This window comes from Diabrotica undecimpunctata, chromosome 2 (genome assembly GCF_040954645.1).
Source record: "Diabrotica undecimpunctata isolate CICGRU chromosome 2, icDiaUnde3, whole genome shotgun sequence".
Taxonomy (NCBI): domain Eukaryota; kingdom Metazoa; phylum Arthropoda; class Insecta; order Coleoptera; family Chrysomelidae; genus Diabrotica; species Diabrotica undecimpunctata.
The window spans coordinates 102,283,016-102,305,800 of record NC_092804.1 but is presented as its reverse complement, the minus strand read 5'-3'; positions in this window follow the sequence as shown (position 1 = coordinate 102,305,800).

Below are 22,785 nucleotides of genomic sequence, written 5' to 3'. Positions count from 1 at the left end.
ATGTTGAAAGCTCGGCGCAATGGTAATCGACGCGGTTCAACCCGTATAAATAATTTACATTTATATATATATATATATATATATATATATATATATATATATATATATATATATCTTCTTCTTCTTCAAGTGCCGTCTCCATCAATGGAGGTTAGCGGTTATGGTGGCAAACGTTTGTCTATCTTCAGCTGTTCTTAAGAGTTCCTCAAATCCAAGTCCTGTCCAGTTTCTGATATTACGTAACCAGGACAATTTTTTTCTTCCAATTCCTCGCTTTCCTTCTATTTTGCCTTTTATTATCAACTGAGGGATGTAGTATTTCTCGTTGCGCAACAAATGCCCTAAATAACTGGTTTTTCTTCTTTTGACTGTTCTCAATAGTTCTTTTTCTAAATTGAGTCTCGCTAGTACTTCTTCATTTGTTTTTCGTGCTGTCCAAGGAATTTTTAAAATTCTACGGTACACCCACATTTCAAATGCCTCGATTCTATTCAGGCTCTTTATTTTTAAAGTCCATGTTTCGACTCCGTAGAGAAGAACAGACCAGATAAAACATTTTACATATATATATATATAAATATATATATATATATATATATATATATATATATATATATATATATATATATATATATATATATATATATATATATATATATAAATATATATATATATATATACATATATATATATATATATATATATATATATATATATATATATATATATATATATATATATATACAAAACTCAAATATTTGGGTGTGCAGCGGAAGATAGGACAAAGAAGTACTCTTTTTAGTCTACCAAGCTTTCGCAAATCTTTATTTGCATCATCAGGGTGCTACAATAAACAAAATTAATTAGTACAAAATACAGAAAAAGAATTAATTTGCATCTTACACTAATTATTGAGGTTAGTTGTGATGTTTATCAAATGAAATGAGCAACTCATTTGACCCCTACAAATGATGGCGAAAACTATCCAAAATTGTTTTTAAAAAACGTTCTTTAACAAACACATATTTACAATACTTTAAAACATATATACATAAACACTTAAATAAAATTATGTTAAAATAATTACAGAACATGTACTTCTCAGTCAAAAGATAAAATTTAGGTTATAAATATTCTTATCAGAAACAAAAGAATTGGTTGTGAATTCGTTACTGCCAACTTAGAACGATAGAACGTTAGACCTTAAATTATAACAATGTAAAGGTAATAGTATACCTGATAGACGCTGAACTTTTTGAAAAAGAAAAAGTAAAAAGACTTATTTTAGAAGTAGGAGAGATATTGTATATCTCATATACATAATGAAACTTATATTGTTGACGATGAATTGTCTGTATTAGTAGATTTGTGTTTATCCAAAGTTAACAATAATGATTATAAGTTGCTTAAATTATTGGTATCTGTCTTTTTGTTAATGGTTTCTTTTTCTTGAAAAATGAAAGCCATCTCGAGAAACAATCTTTTTGAATAATTGCTCTCCGTGGATAGGATTTTTACATTTGAAAAATCGAAAGAGTGCCCTATTGTGTTAGCATGTGTGGCTAGAGAACATCTATCAGAGTGTAACCTAATGTCACTTTTGTGAAGAGTCAAACGGCTGGAAACTTTTTGGGAGGTGTTACTTATATAAGATTCTTCACAGCCTAAACAATTCAGTTTGTAGACAACATCACTTTTATCTAAGTTTGGTACTTTACCTTTCAATGACTTGTACAAAGATCCTACAACTAGAGTGCTTTTATAAGCAATTTTTACATTTGGTAGGTATTGAACAAAAATTCTGGTTAATTTGGGAGAGACGTCCTTAATAATTGGAAGTGATACAAAAGATATATTAGGAATATTGTTGGTCAGTGAGTGGGAATCAGAGCTAACTTTCATAGCACCTGTATTTTTGGGAGGGTTTACTTGTGTGTTGACATCCTCTTTTTTAAGAGTAAATTAAATGTGGAGGTCATAGCTATTGAAACACCAGAGAACTGGGTAACATCATAACAATCGATTGGTATAGAAAAAAGTGTAACTTTGGAAGATATCTCAACTACCACTCTTACCATAAGTCAAGCATGAAAATTAATCTAGTAAAACAAATGACCACAAGAGTTTGTAAACTAGCTGACCCTGTTTTTAGAAAGAATAATCTAAACATCCTTTTACAGTTGTTCCTAGATAATTCTTAACCCGAATCCTTACTTAGGAAAATCATTTTTTACACATCCTCTGTTATACTCAACACACAAGTAAACCCTCCTCAAAATACAGGTGCTATGAAAGTGAGCTCTGATTTCCACTCACTGACCAACAATATTCCTAATAATATATCTTTTGTATTACTTCCATTTATTAAGGACGTCTCTCCCAAATTGACCAGAATTTTTGTTCAATACCTACCAAATGTAAAAATTGCTTATAAAAGCACTCTAGTTGTAGGATCTTTGTACAAGTCATTGAAAGATTAAGTACCAAACTTAGATAAAAGTGATGTTATCTACAAACTGAATTATTTAGGCTGTGACAGTTCTTATATAGGTCACACCTCCCAAAAAGTTTGCAGCCGCTTGACTCTTCACAAAAGTGACATTAGGTTACACCCTGATAGATGTTCTCTAGCCACACATGCTAACACAACAGGGCACTCTTTCGATTGTCCAAATATAAAAATCCTATCCACGGAGAGCAATTATTCAAAAAGATTGTTTCTCGAGATGGCTTTCATTTTTCAAGAAAAAGAAACCATTAACAAAAAGACAGATACCACTAATTTAAGCGACTTATGTTCATTATTGTTAACTTTGGATAAACACGAATCTACTAATGAAGACAATTCATCGTCAACAATATAAGTTTCATTATATATGAGATATACAATATCTCTCCTACTTCTAAAATAAGTATTTTTACCTTTTCTTTTTCAAGAAGTTCAGCGTCTATCAGGTATACTATTACCTTTACATTGTTATCATTTAAGATCTAACGTTCTATTGTATTAAGTTGGCAGTAACGAATTCACAACCAATTCTTTTGTTTTTGATAAGAATATTTATACCTAAATTTTATTTTGTGACTAAGTACATGTTCTGTAATTATTTTAACAGAATTTTATTTAAGTGTTTATGTATATGTGTTTTAAAGTATTTTAAATATGTTTTTGTTAAATAAAGTTTTTTAAAAACAATTTCGGATAGTTTTCGCCATCATTTGTAGGGGTCAAATGAGTTGCTCTTTTCATTTGATAAACATCACAACTAACCTCAATAATTAGTGTAAGATGAAAATTAATTCTTTTTCTGTATTTTGTACTAATTTTGTTTATTGTAGCACCCTAATGATGCAAATAAACATTTGCGAAAGCTTGGTAGACTAAAAAGAGTACTTCTTTGTCCTATCTTCCGCTGCACAACCAAATATTTGAGTTTTGTATTCTATTTATATAGATATATATATATATATATATATATATATATATATATATATATATATATATATATATATATATATATATATATGTCTATAATAAATATTATATATAATTTAATTTATATTTCAAACATGTTATTGATAAAATCATTATAGCAAATACACCGATAATCACGTCCACGAAAATACCCATATAAAAACTGTGAACATGATTTCATATAAAATGCCAACACACGCAGGCCTAAATAATCAGTAAGCATCGCATTAGTAAAATATAAAAGTTTCTTATAGCAGACTGGCTTGGATCAATTAAAGGCAGGAGACAATTTAAAAAATAAATAATTTGGCCGATGTAAAAAATAAGAATCAGACTTATTTCAAAAAAAGACAACAAAAAGAAATTTAAATAATACGTAAATCTGATTTATTATTTTTTCAGTGGTAGAACAGTCGCATGTCTTCTTTACTAAGCTAATAGTAGTCAGAATCTATAAAACAACATATTACCGATGTGAAATTCGAAAATAACGACATCAAACTTTAAGTACCATTATTGTACCATCCAAACGCACGATTCGCTATTACAGCAACAAAACAAAAAGCGATCTTCGTTACGGAGTGACATTCGATGTTTATTAGCCCAATATAGACTAGAAAATAACTCCCGACTTCCTTGTAACATCTGCATAAAGCGATCTACAGGAGCAGTTACTACGGTAAAGATCACTTTCGCTCTCTTAAGGACATGCATCCAACTTCGTGATGGAACATCGTGGCTGGAACCAAGATGCCTTGTTGTTTCACGATAGTCACGTCACAGATGGCGGCGGTACAATTTCGCTTTTAGTCGTTGTCCTTCTTTTTTAGTCCCGTCACTTTATTATTTCTGCTTAAGTAATTTTTTAAATAACAAATATAAGTTTTAAACATTGTTAGTTATTATTAGGTATATGTAAAAAGCCAGTATATTTTCTTGAAGATATAATAATTTTTAGAAATTTCCAAGTTTCGTCTATCTTAAGAAACAAGTAATTACGTATGCCCGTACATATGAAAGATCTGATCACTACGTTAAAATAATGCTTAATTAAAAAACAATCAAAAAATTTGATAAAAATTAGTTAATAGAAATTACAAAATATTGTATAAAGAAATAAAAATACTAAAAGAATAAACTTGTGATAATGGTTTGACCAAAAAGTAGAATATTTATTCCAAACTGTATATGAATTAAGGATTGTAATATTGAACAAATAAATAAAAATGCAGAGCAAATAACTAAGTGAAGCAGTACATGAAAAATTAGAAAATGGTAAGAGAAAGTAAAGGAACGATTTAGAGAAAATAGAAAAAGAATCATGTATGAACCTGTTATTTTATATGGCTCAAATAAGTTTATTGCTTGTTTAATTTTGTCCTACTTCAGCACTTTTTTTGCCACACCAGTTTTCCCTACAATCATAAGTTATGATATCCAGTCCAGTCTGTTGACACGTGTCTAGTGGTATGAGTTTTGTTTTAGACTATCAGTAAAGTGCACTCTGAAAAGTTCTTTTAGGGTCTTCTCCTCATTCTAATAGTATTCACCTGACTTCTTTTGAAGTAAGAAAGTAGTTACCTAATAAAACTTTGAGAGAACTTTATGGAGCTTTGACATTTCTGCAGTCTTTTCTATCGCATTGCAATGCCTTCTTCACGTTTCTCTTTTTATTTTTATTAGCCCTACAGAGCATACGTTGGGCCTATCAGGCCTATGACGTTTTATTTTTCGCGATAAAATGCACCAGTTTATATCTACAATTTTAATGTTGTGTACCTTCCTAACTATGTAAGCAGTATGGATTTCTGTATCAGTTAAAATTGTTTACTTAGAGTTCGAATAGAGAGTGCTGAAAATATAATAACCCATATCCCTGTGGTGAACTAGCATCCTTAGAATGCTGGTTAAAAATAATAAGCGAAGATATGTTATCTCGCATTGTATATTATATATTATATTGTAATCTCACATTATACAAATATTTATATAAGCAAAGTAACAAATAACATCAAATAACAAGGTTAAGGAATCAAAGTCTAGGCGAAGAAGACCAGAGAGATATAGACTCATTCTGGAACAGGATAAGGGAAGATATTGAGTCAGCAGCACAAGATGAAATAGGAACCGAAACTTGTACCCGAAAAAATCACTGGTTTGACGATGAATGCAAAGACGCAACACAGAAAAAAAATGAAGCCTATGCAAAAATGCTTACCCGCCGAACTAGAACAAGTATAGAGAATTACCAGACAAAGAGAAGAGAAGAAAAGAAAATACACAGAATGAAGAAACGAAACCACTTAAAAAAGGAACTTCAATATATAGAAAACCTCAACAGAGAGAAAGAATTCAGAACATTCTATAAGAAAGTTAACATCAACAGAAAAGAATTTAAGGCAAACACAAATCAATGTAGAAGTTTAAATGGCGATCTCTTAACAACAAGAACAGACGTACTAAACCGATGGACGGAATATTTTAACCAGATACTTAATATAGAGGAAGAAGAAAACCCGGAAGACGAAAGCTGCGAGGTAAGCGGAGCAGACGAGAGGGAGGAGGATCCACCAACGATCCTGGAAGTTAAAGACGCTGTAAACAAACTAGCCAGAAACAAATCACCCGGAATAGATAATCTCCCAGCGGAATTATATAAAGAAGGTGGCCACGATATCATAATAGCCCTACAGCAGCTTATAAAAGAAATATGGATACAGAAGTCCCTTCCCAATGATTGGAATATTGGAATACTTTGCACCATACACAAAAAGGGTGATATCTTTGAATGCTCTAACTATCGAGGAATTACGCTCCTAAATGCAGCGTATAAAATATTCTCCAATATACTATGCCATCGTATGGCACCATATGCAGAGCGAATAATAGGACAATACCAGGCTGGTTTCAGAGGTGGTAAATCAACAATTCATCAGATTTCAACCCTAAGACAAATTCTAGAGAAAACACTGGAATACGGTGTAGACACGCACCACATATTTATAGACTACAAGGCAGCCTACGACTCTGTAAATAGAAGAGAATTGTTTAGAGCAATGATAGACCTAGGAGTACCAAATCAGTTGGTAAGTTTAACCAAACTAACCCTTGAAAAAGTTGAATGCAAAGTACGAATCCAGGGGGAACTCTCTGAACCTTTTAAAACAAATAACGGGCTACGTCAGGGAGACCCACTCTCCTGTATACTATTCAATCTAGCTCTGGAAAAAGTAATACGTACGTCACAAATCACAACTACCGGTTCAATATATAACAAATCTGTGCAAATCTTAGCATATGCTGATGATATCAATATTGTTGGGAGAACGGAAAACGCAGCACGAGAGGCGTACGTAGCATTAAAGGAAGCGGCTACAAAAATGGGTTTAATAATAAACACCAACAAAACAAAATACATGAAAATAGGTACACAACCACAAACACTACGGCCACTTGTTATAGAAAATGACGTCATCGAAGCAGTTAACGAATTTGTATACCTGGGAACGCTCGTCAATACTGAAAATGACACTACCGCAGAGATAAACCGCAGAATTTGCACGGCTAATAGATGCTATTTTGGGCTTAATCTCCTTTTTAAATCTACAGTTATATCAAGAAATACAAAAGTAAAACTCTACAAAACAATAATACGCCCAGTCCTAACATATGGTTCAGAAACCTGGACTTTAACAAAAAGCAATGAAAACATGTTAGGATGTTTCGAAAGAAAAATACTAAGGCGCATCTATGGAGCGGTAAATGAAAATGGTGTCTGGAGAAGACGATACAACTTCGAACTCTATAGGATATACCAGGAACCAGATATCTTAAAACACATAAAGATAGGACGTCTGAGGTGGGTAGGCCATGTAATGCGGATGGAGCAAACCGACCCAGCTAGAAAAACGCTCCTTGATAGACCTATTGGTCAAAGAAGAAGAGGAAGACCCAGAACAAGATTCCTAGATAACATAGACCAAGATATGAGAAATATGGAAATACGTGCTTGGCGGAGGAAGGCGATGGATAGGGACGACTGGAGAAAAATTCTTGGGGAGGCTAGGACCCACACAGGGTTGTAAAGCCAAAAATGATGATGAACAAATAACATAGATTCTGATTAGAGAAAAAAACCAACGACTTTGAATGAAATTAAAGCTGTTATCGGAATCCTATACCTAGCAGGTACATTACATGGCAACAGATTAAATCTTACCAAATTTTGGACTACTGATAAAACTGCTAATTCTGTATTTCCGACCACAATTGGCATAAATCGTTTTCGTTTTCTTGTGAAATGCATATGTAGATGATGTAACCACAAAAGAAGAAAGAAAAGAAGTAGACAAGATCACTGCTATAAGAAACATTTTTAAACTGTTCAGTAATAATGATCAAATATTGTATAGCGCTGGTGAGTATGTGACACTGGATGAAATTTTGTGGGTCTTCTGGGCTTGTGGCAACAAGCCAGTAACATATGGTATCAAAGTTTTTGCTTTACTAGACGCCAGAACTTATTACACCATCAATCTTTAGATTTACGCAGGGCTTAAGCCAGAGGGTCGATATAAAATTGGTAACAAAACTGACGATGTTGTAGAACGATTGTGTAAGCCTATTTCTAATTCCAGAAGAAATGTTACGATGGATAATGGGTTTACTGGAATTGAAATAATGGAAAAGATGCTTAAAGATCATAAGTTAACAGTTCTGTTATTGGAACTGTACAGAAAAATAAGGAGCAGATACCACCGGTATTTACTTAACCTAAAAATAGAGACATACATTAATACATACAAAATAAAAAACAAATCTGTATCGGTAGCTTCCAGTTTACATCTCAATGAACAAACAGCTGAACTAAAGAAACCTAAGATAATTACAGTTTATATTCTGATCAACGAAGGTGTAGATTTTGCTGATCAGTTATGTGGTGAATATAACTGTGCAAGAAATGCCCCAAGTTGGCCCTTGGTCATATTTTATGGAATACTGAATGTAGCTGGTGTAAATGCTTTTATACCCTATAATTCTAACAAGAATAGTACTCTCGCTAGACGATATTTTTTAAAACAGTTATTATTGCAGTTGATGAAAAACCATTTAATGGAAAAAGCTAAAACCGTCAAAAAGGAAATATTGTAAAATATGCGCATGTTGCATTTATTTGCAATATGCTAATTACGTAGTTCCTAATTGTAGTAAAAACCTCTAACTTCCTTATTCTACCGAAAACTTGTGATTTTAGCATTTTAAGTTTTCAGTATAAACCCACTGTAGTAAGGAATATTTAAGGTAGTGATGTATTTCTAATATTTTATAATATTAAACTACTAGTTGCATTGCTGCATAATTGTTAATTAAAACTTGTTACCCATAGGCCTATCAGGCCTAACGTGTGCTATAATGGAATTTTTTTTCTCGTATTTCCTGTAGGTTTAGATCCTTCTCATATTCAGCGACAGGTACAAGATAATTGCTTTTTTTCAATTGTAGTTCCACCAGGGTACTTTCCTGTTGGAATTGCTTTAACTACCATGTCATACTCAACCATGTCTAGGTTTAACGTAGGCCTTATGGTTCCTTCAACCGTGCCTCATAAACAATACTCTAGGTTTACATGCTATGCTTTAAAGTTTTATTTAAAAGGATTACGAAAAGATTCCTTGACGGGTCCATTACCTGTTATTTCAAACTAGATGTGTCGATAGTCTGACCATATCACATTAGTTGAATTCTATTGAAGGCAGTGAAATATGACAAGGTGAAAGGACATAGGCTAACATGGCACGGTTAACAGCAAAATGGCCATATTAATATTGTATCAATAATATTGATATTTAGATGTAAATACTATGAATAGCTGGCGATTACTTAAAACAAAATAAATATGAATTGTATGTGTAGCAATATTATGGTATAAATATACCGGTGAAGACTCTAATGTCTGATTTATATTAATAGAGGTTAGTAGTTTTTTAATATGAATAATCTTTAATTTTTTTTTTACCCTATATTATAATTTTATATTATTTTTAAAATCTGTACATTTTTTAATCTTAAGAAAGGTTATTTATCAAAAAGTGCTTCATATGCTTTTAATGTTTTGTACTATTAACTGTCTTGGTAGCGCATTGGTAAGAGCATCCACTTACTAAGCGTAGTAAAAACTTAGGGGTTGTGAGCTCCAAATGGGATAATATTTTATGAAAAAGCCTTTTTTGTCGGAAAGATACTTAGTCGAGGGACTGTAGTCGTTCAAATCTATTAACTGATCGTGGTAAAAACAATAAAGCACACTTCAATTTATAACAAGGCAGTTAGTCAGCATACACACTACAACATACACAATGTATAATGGGTATACGTAAGCATAATTAGCTAATTAGTTTTTTTCATAACAAATACATTACTAATTACCTAAAACTCAAAAATTTCCGCCAATAATACCATAAATTGTACAGCTTTACGCGTGTAGAAAATAGAGTTTTTTTGTCTTTTTTGTAGTGGTGGCACACTCAAGTCTTTTGTTTTACTGTTTTTCAGATATTCTCTACTATTTCCGTCTAAATATAGCGATCTAAAAGTTTATTTTAAAAATAAGGTGTTAAGTGAGTGGAATCGGGAGAGGAATGACTCTAGTTCGAAACTCAGAACCATCAAAAGTGATATTTTTTTCATGGAAGTCCACAGCCAGAAGTAGAAGATGCCAAACTATTATTACACGTCTACGACTTGGACACTGCGGGTAAACTCATGCCTATCTCTTCTCAAATAGTGAACCTCCAAAATGCGAAACATGCAATACAGTAGACAGTATAAAGCACTTCTTGATAGACTGTCCTCAATATGTAAATCAAAGACAGTCTTACAATTTGCCAAATAACCTGAAAGCACTCCTCAACACAAGTTTAGTTCCGAAAAATTTATTAGGTTACTTAAAATGTATAAATAAGTTTCACAAAATTTAACTTAATTAATTGTTACAAATGTTCAATTGTTCACAAATTGTAATGAATTGTTACAATGATTGATTTTCACAAATGTTAAATTTAATATCATTACAAATGTTACAGGAATATCGCTCATAACCTTTGGGTGGATGCGACTTTGTTTCTTTAAATAAAAAAAATATATATCTCATTATAATGAAAAGCATTTCAATTGATAGTCAGCTCCTGCTTTTGTAGATGATATATATTTTGTTTCGCTACTGAAAAAAAAAAAACACTACAAACAAAATGTTAGTCTTACCAAATCATTTATAAAAATACAATTAATATACAATCATAATATAGTAAACGTTGTTTGCCTATTTATTAAAATAGCGGCTACTTGTTATAAAGTCAAAGCACAATATATTTAAAATAACGGAAAAGACTTGATAAAGTAGTATACATTTATTAAAGATGATTCGCTTTTGATAAAACATCGTTTTTACTGAGTTTTATCTCAAAGTAGGGTATTAAGCAATTTCTGGTTTAAAAATGTTTTAAAAAACGTAAATAAAATCTAATAAAAAAATTTAAAGGATGAAAAAATGATTTATGATCAAATCAACAGAACCCACTGAAAACTCATCAATTGATGCTTATCATCTTAATAATGTGTATAATTTTTAAGGAGCATTCACGAATAATTGATGAGTGAAATAACTAAAACAGACTTGATGTAGTAGCCCATGGATTCCCATTCCAGCAGGTGATCTGATGGGCGGGACCACCCATGAACCTTCTCATTGTGTCATTGCACACAGGTGGAAATGCTAGTAGCTCAGGTGTCTGGGATGTCACTTCAAAAAAAAAGGTAGAGATGGGAGTTATCAGAAAAGCTAGTAACATCAGTATCCTGCAGAAAACAATAATTTTTTATTTCTATAATATTAATTAAACTTTCACTTAAAAATCTCCACTTTTGTAACAAGAAAAATAACAACAAAAAAATTATTTTAACTTTTCTGTTTTAATGATAGAGCAAATATTTATTGTTTATTTATCAGTTTAGATATTGGTTTTTTATATATGCGTTGTCAATATTTAAATGGCAATAGTTTGATAGTTTTTAAGTATTATTCTTTGTATACATGTATTTTGCACTAGGATTCAGTGATTACTCAGATGACAAGAAATCTATAGGGTAATATTCAGTGGTGTCTCATGTTTACTTATAATGTAGTTTAAAACCAAAAACAAAATTGTCATATCCTCTGCTTCTCGACAAAATTTTTTTTTTTTGCGGAAAACCTTTGTATTTCCGTTGTTTAAATAGCTTTTTAATTTCAGCTACCCTCTGAAAGTTGGGATAACAAGTTTGTATAACAATAAAACTCAACTCTTTGGAAGACAATTGTTTGGCTTTATCTAACTTAGTCTCTTAGGAGTGAGATCGTGTCTTATCTTAAATGTAAATCTGAAAAATTAAATCGACTGGCACAAATAAACCAAGATATTAGCTAATTATATTTACTAAAATTCAAGTTATAATAATATAAAAAAAAACAAAGCAAATCCTGTCCGCAGCTTTAAAAAATATGGAAATAGTGTTGGTGACGTCTAATACTGGTTAAATAAATTAAATAATGCAGTTAGTGCGGTTGCTGGTTTCAGATGCTGGTTTTAATGATACTATCTTACTTATTTACTATCTATTTATGTAGTAAGCAACTATCGATTTTGACCACTATACTTTTCTGGTCGTCATCAGGTCACCGGGAAAGCACAATCTTTACAAAGCTAAAAGAATTACATATTATAACACTACCTTACATTCGGTATGGTACAAAAGGTGCCAATATTACTTATGTTAATTTAATTAACATAATGTAAAATTTAAGGGGGTAATTTTTTATTGCATTTAAGTTAAAGGCATAGAATAACTATCGGGAACTGTAACAGAATTAAGTTTCCTACTATCAAAACAAACTCGATGTGAACCATCTGTCTTTGGCACAAGCCATAAAGGAGAAGACTCTGCTGTACTGGTAGTTCAGAGTTCCATAAGTATTTCATCAACTCCACCATTTAATACTATAAGCACATCAAAAGATTGTGGATACTGTGTCTGCTTAATATGTTTAGCATCGGCAGTATCTATGATGTGCATATAGATATGTTCTACCAATGAAATTTGTTAGACATATCTCTTTAAATATTGTAATGACTGAATTGAGTTGAAACTGCTAAATTTGAAACAAAAGGATTATGAAGCTTTTAAGCAAAAATAAAGAAGGAGAACAAATAATTCTAACATTACTGCCACTATCAATAAGTGCAGAGTGTATATCTATTATCATGTGTATGGACATCTAGTAATGGACCAGAATTAAAATGTACTTTTGAGTTCAAGGAACAACTAAAAGAAAAAGAAGTACTAGAAGAAGGTAAGGGCTTAGGTTGACCAAAAGGTCAAGTATCCGTTTCGGATACCAATGGAGCAGTTAAAGATGTAGTTTGAGATGTAATTTGCTTAGAAATGTTAACTGGCTTTGGGTTTTTAAAGGCTTTGTAAGTGACTTGTCTGGGATGTTCCATCATTTGTAAAATTCGCTGCGGACAGACGTCTGGCTGATTTAAATAATGCTAACTGTCGAAACTTGACCTCGCAAAGGTTGTCTTAAGCATTTTGGGAATGCATAGATAGTAGTATTCTTCATACCGCGACCACGACAAAATCTGCTCTTGGGTTTAGAACAAACTTGATATGCAAGACCTTTGATGTTGCAATTTCAAAATGTGGTCGATAAAGAAAGGGACTCGACAGAAAATTTACTGCGGTAAAAAATAGAAAGAGCAGACTTATACCTCCTACATATTTTATAAGATCAGCAATTTCCCAGGTAAAGAAAATTGTTTTCAATTCCTGTTGGTAGTTTTAAAACTCATTGGAGTTCCGTTGTCTAAGGCAAAGTTGCTTAGTCCATTTTATTTATTTGGTATCACTTCTTGCGCACTATCACTGACGATTTTGTTGTCTCTTTTATTTAGTGTATCCAAAATAAATTCAAAATAAATATTACGTTAAATAATAAATAACTATCCACCTCTATTAAGTTCTCGAGTGAACAGTAATTAATTGCTAAATTTGTCATTTGATTCGTTGGGGCCGGTCTATTGAATCAAAAATATGTTTCTTAGTAGAACTTCAGCCCGAAACTTGTAATGAAGGCTTTGATACCAACAAATTTATTTCACCAAAACAAGTTATCTTCACCAATAAGTTTCGTTGTTTTTTTTAAAACACTAACGTGTTTTATGAAAATATTTGTTTTAAAAAAAATGTACATTTTTGTACAAAACATTTGTATAAAAATGTACAAATGTACAGCCGCAAAAATCTCTTTATGGAGAACGTCAACAATTTGTACACACTGCGGTTTTTTGCAGTTCTTAGGAGTGTATATATATATATTATATATATATATATATATATATATATATATATATATATATATATATATATATATATATATATATATGTATATATATATATATATATATATATATATATATATATATATATATATATATATATATATATATATATATCCTCTTCAGTGCCTTATCCGGTCCGGATGTTGGCGATCATCAAGGCTATCATGGTTTTGTTGACTGCTCTGCGAAACAGCTCCGCTGAGGTCATCCCAAACCATTGTCGGAGATTTTTCAACCACGAGATATGACGGCGTCCCGGTCCCCTTCTGCCAAATACTTTACCCTGCATAACAAGTTGAAGAATTCGATATTTTTCTTCGTTCCGCATCACGTGGCCGAGGTACTCAAGCTTACGTTGTTTAATTAAATTAAGCACTTCTTTTTCTTTTGTCATGCGCTGTAGGACCTCAACGTTGGTGACATGGTCCACATAAGACATTTTTAGTATCCTTCTGTATATCCACATCTCGAAGGCTATATTATATATATATATATATATACATTCAACTTTTGCAGGTACCACTGGAGATATGAAAATAAAAGGACATATTCGCTAGCTTTCCGTGTATAAGTTTGTACCTAGACAACTGTCTGAAGACGTAGGGCATACATAAATAACGTTATAACAATCAATTGATACTAATTCATACACGGAAAATTTGAGAGATTGTGCTCCTTTCGTCGTTTATTTACATATCCGGTGCCTCAATTCGTCAAAGCCGCTGCAAAGCTCTTGCTAAAATTTATAAATCCTTTACACATTTAGTACAGATTAAAAATATAGAAAATGACAGTTATATCCGTTTAAGGCTAGCAAAATAGGTGCCGCTTTTTGCAGCATTACACAATAGCAGGACACATTAACTGGCTTTTTGTGTATATTTTTGTAACCACCCGAAAGTAAGGTTTGTTTTATTGAAAACAAAAGATAAATCTGATAGTAGTACTACTAAAAGTAGAGTAATAATGGAGCCTAAGTAATTAAATTGCCTGACCACTTGGTAAGCTGCCATGTTTCTTATCTCTGCTTGGTTGTTTCTGATTATATCGATGATCATCACATTGGTTTTCTGCATATTTATTTTCAAAGCATATTCCGTACTTACAGTGCCTATCCTATAACAGTGAAGGATGCGAACACGAGATCCGTCGATGTATCACAATGGCCAAATCGGCAACAACTAAACTCACATAAATTTGGAAGAACACTGACATCACAAAAACACAAAATTACGCCTTATTCGAGCATTGATATTTCCTATCGCCACCTATGCTTCAGAAACTTGGACAATAAAAAGAGCCGATTCAAAGCGTATAATGGCATTTGAAATGTGGGTCTACCGTAGAATGTTGCGCATACCTTGGAACGCCCATCGCACAATTAACTCAATTCTAGCATAACTGAAGATAAAAACTAGACTCATCACAACTATCAACCAAAATATACTGAGATATTTTGAAGATATAACTAGAAGAAGAGAAGGTATGGAGCGAATAATAGTTGAAGGTAACGTAGCGGGTAAAACATCCAGAGGAAGATCTCCAGTACGATGGTCGGACCAAATAAAATACATGACTGGTTACTTATTCTCCGAAACAAAATAACACGCACAGGATGGAGATAATTGGACAGAAATAGTCAAACCAATTACATGACGTCACTACATCCTTACGAATCAGAAAATATAGATTAGGAGGATGGTTATAACAGCAAATCTACTACCTACCTTACCGCTGTAATGACATACAAAGGACACAAAGAAAAAAAAAAGCTAAAAACAACAGAGACAAAAATTCGTATAAAAATCGATGGTAGGATGCTGTGGGACAGAACGGCGACAGAAAGACAAAAGGACGGCGAGAGACGGTTCTCCAATAATAGTAAGACTACCAGTGGACAAACCATGAAAGCGATGGAAGGATAAGCTACTGGAGTTACATTCAAAAATAAATAGATTCACTTCTACATAAAGAGAAAAAGAGAAGGAAATAGAAGAAGAAAAACAAACTAACCTAATAATGCTTATGAGTACTAGTGATTTCAATATGACACAACCAACAAACTAAAAAATATATATCCCTAAGAGTTCCAAAGAGTCCCTTATTCCTTCACCTACGGTTTCGTAGCTTCTAACATTTTGATAGAAATCTCCCTGATTGAATTAAATATAGGTGATTACTAGACTTCGGCAAATATGCATATTGCATATTTTGCATATTGTGCATATTTTATGCAAATATTTCATATTTTGGCATACTTGTATAAAAGTTTGCATAAAGTGCATAAAAGTTCAGATTTTTATACTGTATTTGAAAATTTTTAAACATACCAATTTATTTCAATTCAGTCATTTTAATCAAGAAATGATCTAAGTACGTAATCTCTACAGGTACAAAACATTTACAATTTCAAAGAAGATCAATTTAAGTAGCCCTCAACATTCTTAGAAAGTCTCGGTCACTGAGGCATTCAGTTATTGGATAATCGCTAAGGGTTCGCTCATTTGCATTTTATGATCTAATCCCCAAATCTATCTACAATTTATTGTATCTTAACAGCAGGTAAACGACTAATAGTTTTGTTCCTAATTTAGGGATTTTCCAAAATCTCCCAGTTTATTGAATTAGGTACCTAAACATTTCTAATTTGATGCTCAGATTTGTAAATCATTTTTGTTTTAATATTCAAAGCGTAAACACTCGTTGTGCGTAACAAAAAGGAAGATTGTGATTTTATAATGCCTAAAACAACCAGTGCTTCAACTTGGATTAAACCTTATAAAGAGCTGTCTATGGATATGGGAAAAATCTACTGTTCAGTCTGTGGCAAAATTGTAAGTATCTAATATTTTCTATTAAATATCTAATATTTCATACATACAGGGTGTTTCCAAATGACACTTACAACGTTTGACTGTAGATACTTCTCGAAAAATTGAACAAAACGATATAGTTAATGAGGGGTCAAACTTATTTACTTTTCGAGATACAGGGTGTTAAATTAAATTCTTTTAGTTAATAACAACAATAACTTTAAAACCAATAAACGTATTTACTTGAAATTTAGTACTCGTAGGTTGTTTTTAAATGAAAAATAGCTTCTTTTAGTGAGAAAAAATTGTCCATGGTATAATACAATGGTGTGTATTTATAAAAATTTTTTACCTTTACTTTTTTTTATGAAGTCAGCTATTCTAAAATACAATTATTTTTATTATAATTGAATTAACAAAAAAAAACTTTTGTTGAATTTTAAAATAAGTTATATGATGTACTAATGGTTAGTAACAAAAACTAATTTGTGGATTAATACTGCATTTAAAACACTTAGCGAGTGTTTTTTTTCCAAACCAGTTATTTGATTAACCAAAAACACCTTGTATATTTTTATATTTTAAAGGTTGGGTTAAAATAAAGGTTTTTATTTTTATTTATAGATAGCATGTGAGAAGAAATTTCAGATAGACCAACATGTAAGAACTTCTTCACACATTGCAAAAAAAGGAAAAATAGGAGGAAAACATCAAACTTCAATGGCTAAATGTTTCCAATCTACTTCAAAAAAATTAGATGAGCAAGAAACTTTTAATGAAGACTTGTGTCGCGCATTAGTGTCTGCAAATATATAGCTTTCAAAATTAGCAAATGTAAATTTTAGTTCGTTTCTAAAAAAATATTGCAAACTTAATGTTCCAAGTGATCGGTCTCTAAGAAGAAATAATGTGAACGGGCTATACTCGTCGGTGTTAATTAATATTAAGGAAGAAATTGCAGATAATTATTTTTACATATCTGTAGACGCAACCACTGATTCCACAGGAAAGTATATTGCTCATTTATTGATTGGTGTTCTTAAAGAAGATACCTTACCAAAATCTCATCGTATTTCATGCCAGCAATTCGAGAAAACAAATGCTTTAACAATTTCGCGTTTTATACAAGAAACATTAGCAACTTTTTTTCTTCCGACAACTATTCCTTCTAATAAATTACTGCTTATTTTATCGGATGCTGCTCCTTATATGGTGAAAGCAGGACAAAATTTAAAAATATTTTTCCCAGATTTAATACATGTTACTTGTGTAGCGCATGGATTAAACAGAGTTGCAGAGGAAATACGAAAAAAGTTTCCTCTTGTAAATACCATGATATCCAGTGTCAAAAAAGTATTTCTTAAATCTCCTATAAGAATTCAACTTTATAAAGAAATGCTACCTAACATTCCTCTTCCACCACAACCTATTTTAACGCGATGAGGAACATGGTTAGAAGCAGCTAATTTTTATGCAGATCATTTTGTTAAAATAAAGAACATAATTGATACGTTAACAGATGAAAGTTCCCAATCTCTTTTGGATTCTAAACAAACTTTTCAGAGTAACTTGCTTCAACAAGAACTTTCATTTATAAAATCAAATTTTAGTTTTGTTCAAAAAACAATTACTCAGTTAGAATCACCAAAACTGTCATTGTTCGAAAGTACAGCATTAATAAAAGAATTTGCGTCATGTTGTCGAAACGTTAGAGGTAATATTGGAAAAGATATTTTAAAAAAATTTGAAGCTACTATGGAAAAAAATAAAGGTTACCATATTCTTTCTGAAGTAGTCAGTGTTCTAGCTGGAAATATTTCAGAAACAATTAATTTAGAACCAAATGTTTTGGTTAGTTTGAAAAATGCTCCCGTTACATCAGTTGATATTGAACGAAGTTTTTCCATATATAAATATATGTACTCAGACAGAAGCCACAAGTTTTTGTTAGAAAATTTTGAACACCACTTGGTCATTTATTGTTACCATAATTCTAAATAAGTTTATTCATACTTAAAAATGATGTAGTTACTTAAAATAAATGTAAATCTTAATGAATAGTAGGAAATATTTAGTTATGTACACTTTTTTTTTAAATAAAATTGTTACTATTTTACGATTTTTTTATTTATTTGTATGCATATTTTGTAAAATATTTGTATATTTTCGGGTAAACACGTGCATATTTATGCGCATATTTTCTACATTTTTATTTGCATATTTGCCGAAGTCTAGTGATTACCATTAAAGTAGGTATCACCATGTCACACTTAAATACACTCGCGATCATAAAATCCGGGTCATCTTGAAAATTTCAAGTTTCTTAAATATTTTTGCCTCTGGTGCAGTAATAACCTTTTTTTTGGCTAATGTATTTTTTATTTGTCATCAATTTTTTTTTTTTAAAGAAAAAAAAATGATTTTTTATTGTTTTTATTGAAAAAAACAGAAAACAAATCAAATTGTTGATAAAACAGACATACGAAAAAAAAAAATGGAAAATACAGAACATGGTAAAAAATCAGTGAAATTTCAATGACCAATATCGTGTATTGCCTCCCCTTGCTCTAATAACGTCTTGCAGACGACGGGGCATACTCTCAATTTTTCTCCGGATTACATGTTGTGGTATGTTATTCCACTCTCTCACTAACAGATCCTTAAGCTCCTGTGCGTTGTTAGGAGGAGGTGTATGGGTTTGAATACGTTTTTTCAAATCGTCCCAGAGATGTTCGATGGGATTCAGGTCCGGAGACCTAGCTGGCCAAGGTACCCTCGTAATTCCAACTTCGTCCAAGTATTACATACTGATCCTGGCAACGTGTGGTCGCACGTTGTCCTGCATAAAAACGGCGTTTTCTTTAAGCCCTGCCATGTTGGGCATAACATGTTCTTCCGGAATCTCCGTAATGTACCTTCGTGCAGTTAGGGACCCATTTTCGATGAAGGGTAATTCTGCGTGGAAGTCGAAAGATATACCTCCCGAAGCCATGACCAAGCCTCCACCAAATGGCATTCTTGGAGCAATGCAAGCCTGTGAAAATCGTTCACCAGCTCTCCTCCAAACTCTTACACGACCATCGGATCCAGTTAGGTAGAAACGGGATTCATCGGAGAATAACACTTTGCTACAATCGTTAATTCCTTAATGCGCGTATTGTCGAGCAAAAGCTAGTCGTGCAACTCGAGGCACCCGGCGAAGTGGCGGTCCTCTAGCCATTACCCGAGAAGATAGTCAAGAAGAACGAAGTCTTCTTCTGACTGTTGCAACACTAAAATTGCGATTTCGTACTTCCTCTAGACGATTTTGATGCATAACCGCAGTTGAGGTCTGGATTCGTAAAGCCTAAAACACAAGGAAACGGTCATCTAGTGCCTTGGTCGTTCTTCCTCGTCCAGAGCCAGGTCGCCTGGTTAGCAAACTTGCCTCCTGAAAGCGTTGAAGCACTCGTTGAACCGTAGAAAGGCTTACGCCAACAGTTCTTGCGACTTGTCGTTGAGTGTGACCGTCTTCCACAAGTGCAACAATTTGTGCCGTTTCAACAGCAGTCAAAGGCATTTTTGTGAAAAAATAAACACTAATAATGGCACTAATAAACACTAATGGTGGCAATAATAAACGTTTGTCCGTTGCATTTGAACAGAAAGTCGAAGTACAAACGAGACATTTAAAACAAGCGGAGTTACAGGTAGCGTTCATTTTGGGAAGTGTGCACTTTACCGCGAAATCGGCACTATTGGAATTCTTTGTTACAAAGGAAACCGCAACAATTCTCAGAAACATGCATTAGTTTGTATTTGTGTTATTATTATTTACGATAAAGCTCGTTAAAAATGAAATATCGGTGATTTTCAAGGTGACCCGGATTTTATGATCGCGAGTGTATTATTACATATATTTTGCTTCGTTAAGGGAATACATGTCACGATTTAATAAAATATATTAATGCTACCACTATCATTCCAATTAAGTTTAGTGTTACTGTAATAATATAAGTAAGTAATTATAAATTACATAAAATATTCCACAAGTGCATTCTTCTACTGATTATCTTGATTTGAACAATATTTTGTATGATAATCAACTACATATCCGAGTAGTTCGGCTCCAGCTCCGGAAAGTTATTAATATTTATAAACCATAAATCGAACGCCAACATATTTCAGTAAAATTCAAGAAAACTTCTTTGTACTTCAATCACTTTTATGATGCCGACTTCTGAAGTCTATCATTTATGAAAATCTTTGCCAGTGTTGTTCGTTCGACAATTTGTACTGCCTAGAAAATGTACGAATTTTAGCATTATTCTACTACTATATAATACAATAATACCGACGTGGTGTTCTGATAATTTCTTATTTGGCTTTTGTTTAAAATATTCAGTGTTTTCCTATTACGTTTAATGTTTAAAACATTTTTCAGTTGGAAACCTTTGTGTCTCTGCAAACTCCTTTAATCGCCGCTTTATTTTTTATCTATTATTTACCTTACATAATAGAAGTTGTAGTGCATCTCTTTTCTCTCTCATAACATCTGCCAAACACTCAGGTTTCCTTGTTGTGATGGAAAATGTTGTATTTCATTTCTTCGAATGTCATTTGTTAAATTATAAATCGACTGCATTCTCGAAAACTCATCGACTCGTTATCATTTTATTTTGACCAGACCATCAAACATTTACTACTGGCCACTGGGCCAATTATTTTTACTCAGCAAACATACACGAGTCAGCAAAAATACCCATCTCTGAAAAAACATTTAACACTCACTAATCGAGATATCTTCCTTTTTTTATAAACGGAGAATCAAACGGCTTTCGACTCCACACTTTTTCCAGTCTTGTGTCCACTGTTACACACACACAGGTTTCTTATTCTTACTTTATGACCAAACTAGCAAATGTACACCACTTGACATAATTTATTATTTATTGCTACACTTCATTTTACGTCCATTTCATTTTTGTGTTCTTCCATTCTTGCTTTAAATGCTACATACAGGAAATTCTTGATACAATACTCTCTAGCATACTCTTTAGTAACATTTGTTCGTTAAAATCAACGTACATTATTATAACTTAAAATACACTACAGTATTGTTATTTTGCAAAAACCAACAAAATTCTATGCCCTAACATAAATTTCAGTTAAATTATTTCGTTAAAATCAACGAAAATATACACCTTATATAACCCTACTTTTATTTATTAACCGCCCTTTAGTTACTTGTAGCTGGTTTGATTAAGTAGACTCGCTTACCGTAGAGAAGGTTCGGTCACCTTCAGATAGCCTCGGTTACGTGTGAAGAGTGTCTGATGTACCTTTGAATTTTTTGAATGTACCCAATATATCAACGATATCGTCTACACACCGAGAATGTCGCTTTTTCGCATGGTTGGCCAAGATTTTCCCAGGCCCAAGCAACTCATAATTTGTTTAGTAATTTCACAAATATTTTCAAAAACTCTCATATTGTAATATCCGTTTAGGACCTAATTATAAGACTAAGGAACAAATAACGATCGATGCGTAATGTATAGGGTAGAGGATGACGCGGTATATTGCGTTTTATTACGTAGTCAATTCAAGAAGGAAAGGGAAGAACTGGTGAAAAAATAGGAAGAATCACACCAAAAAACATAATAAAGAAATCCGTAACTAGCAAGGAATGCTTTAACATAACGTAAAAACTATTACGGAAATTATAAAAAAAAGCAAAATATGAGAGGATGCTACAAAATAGGCAAACCTGCAGATTTTTTATCTGATATAAGAGTCTTTACTGGTATAAATAATCTGGTATCCGATACCGTATTGCTAGCATATAGTGCGTAGGGCAGCGGTCGGGGAACATTTTTAATCATTACCCCAAAATATTTTTGTGTAAGTTGATATTACCCCATGGCGAAGAGCAAAAAAAAACGAAATCGCCTCTTTTAGCATCTTTCATGTTATAGCCTCCATGATAATTTTGAAAAAAAAACAACAATAATTAAAAATTTAATTTAAACATTATTTATTCAATTTATCAATGTAATACCTAGGAATCCATAACTTTCAT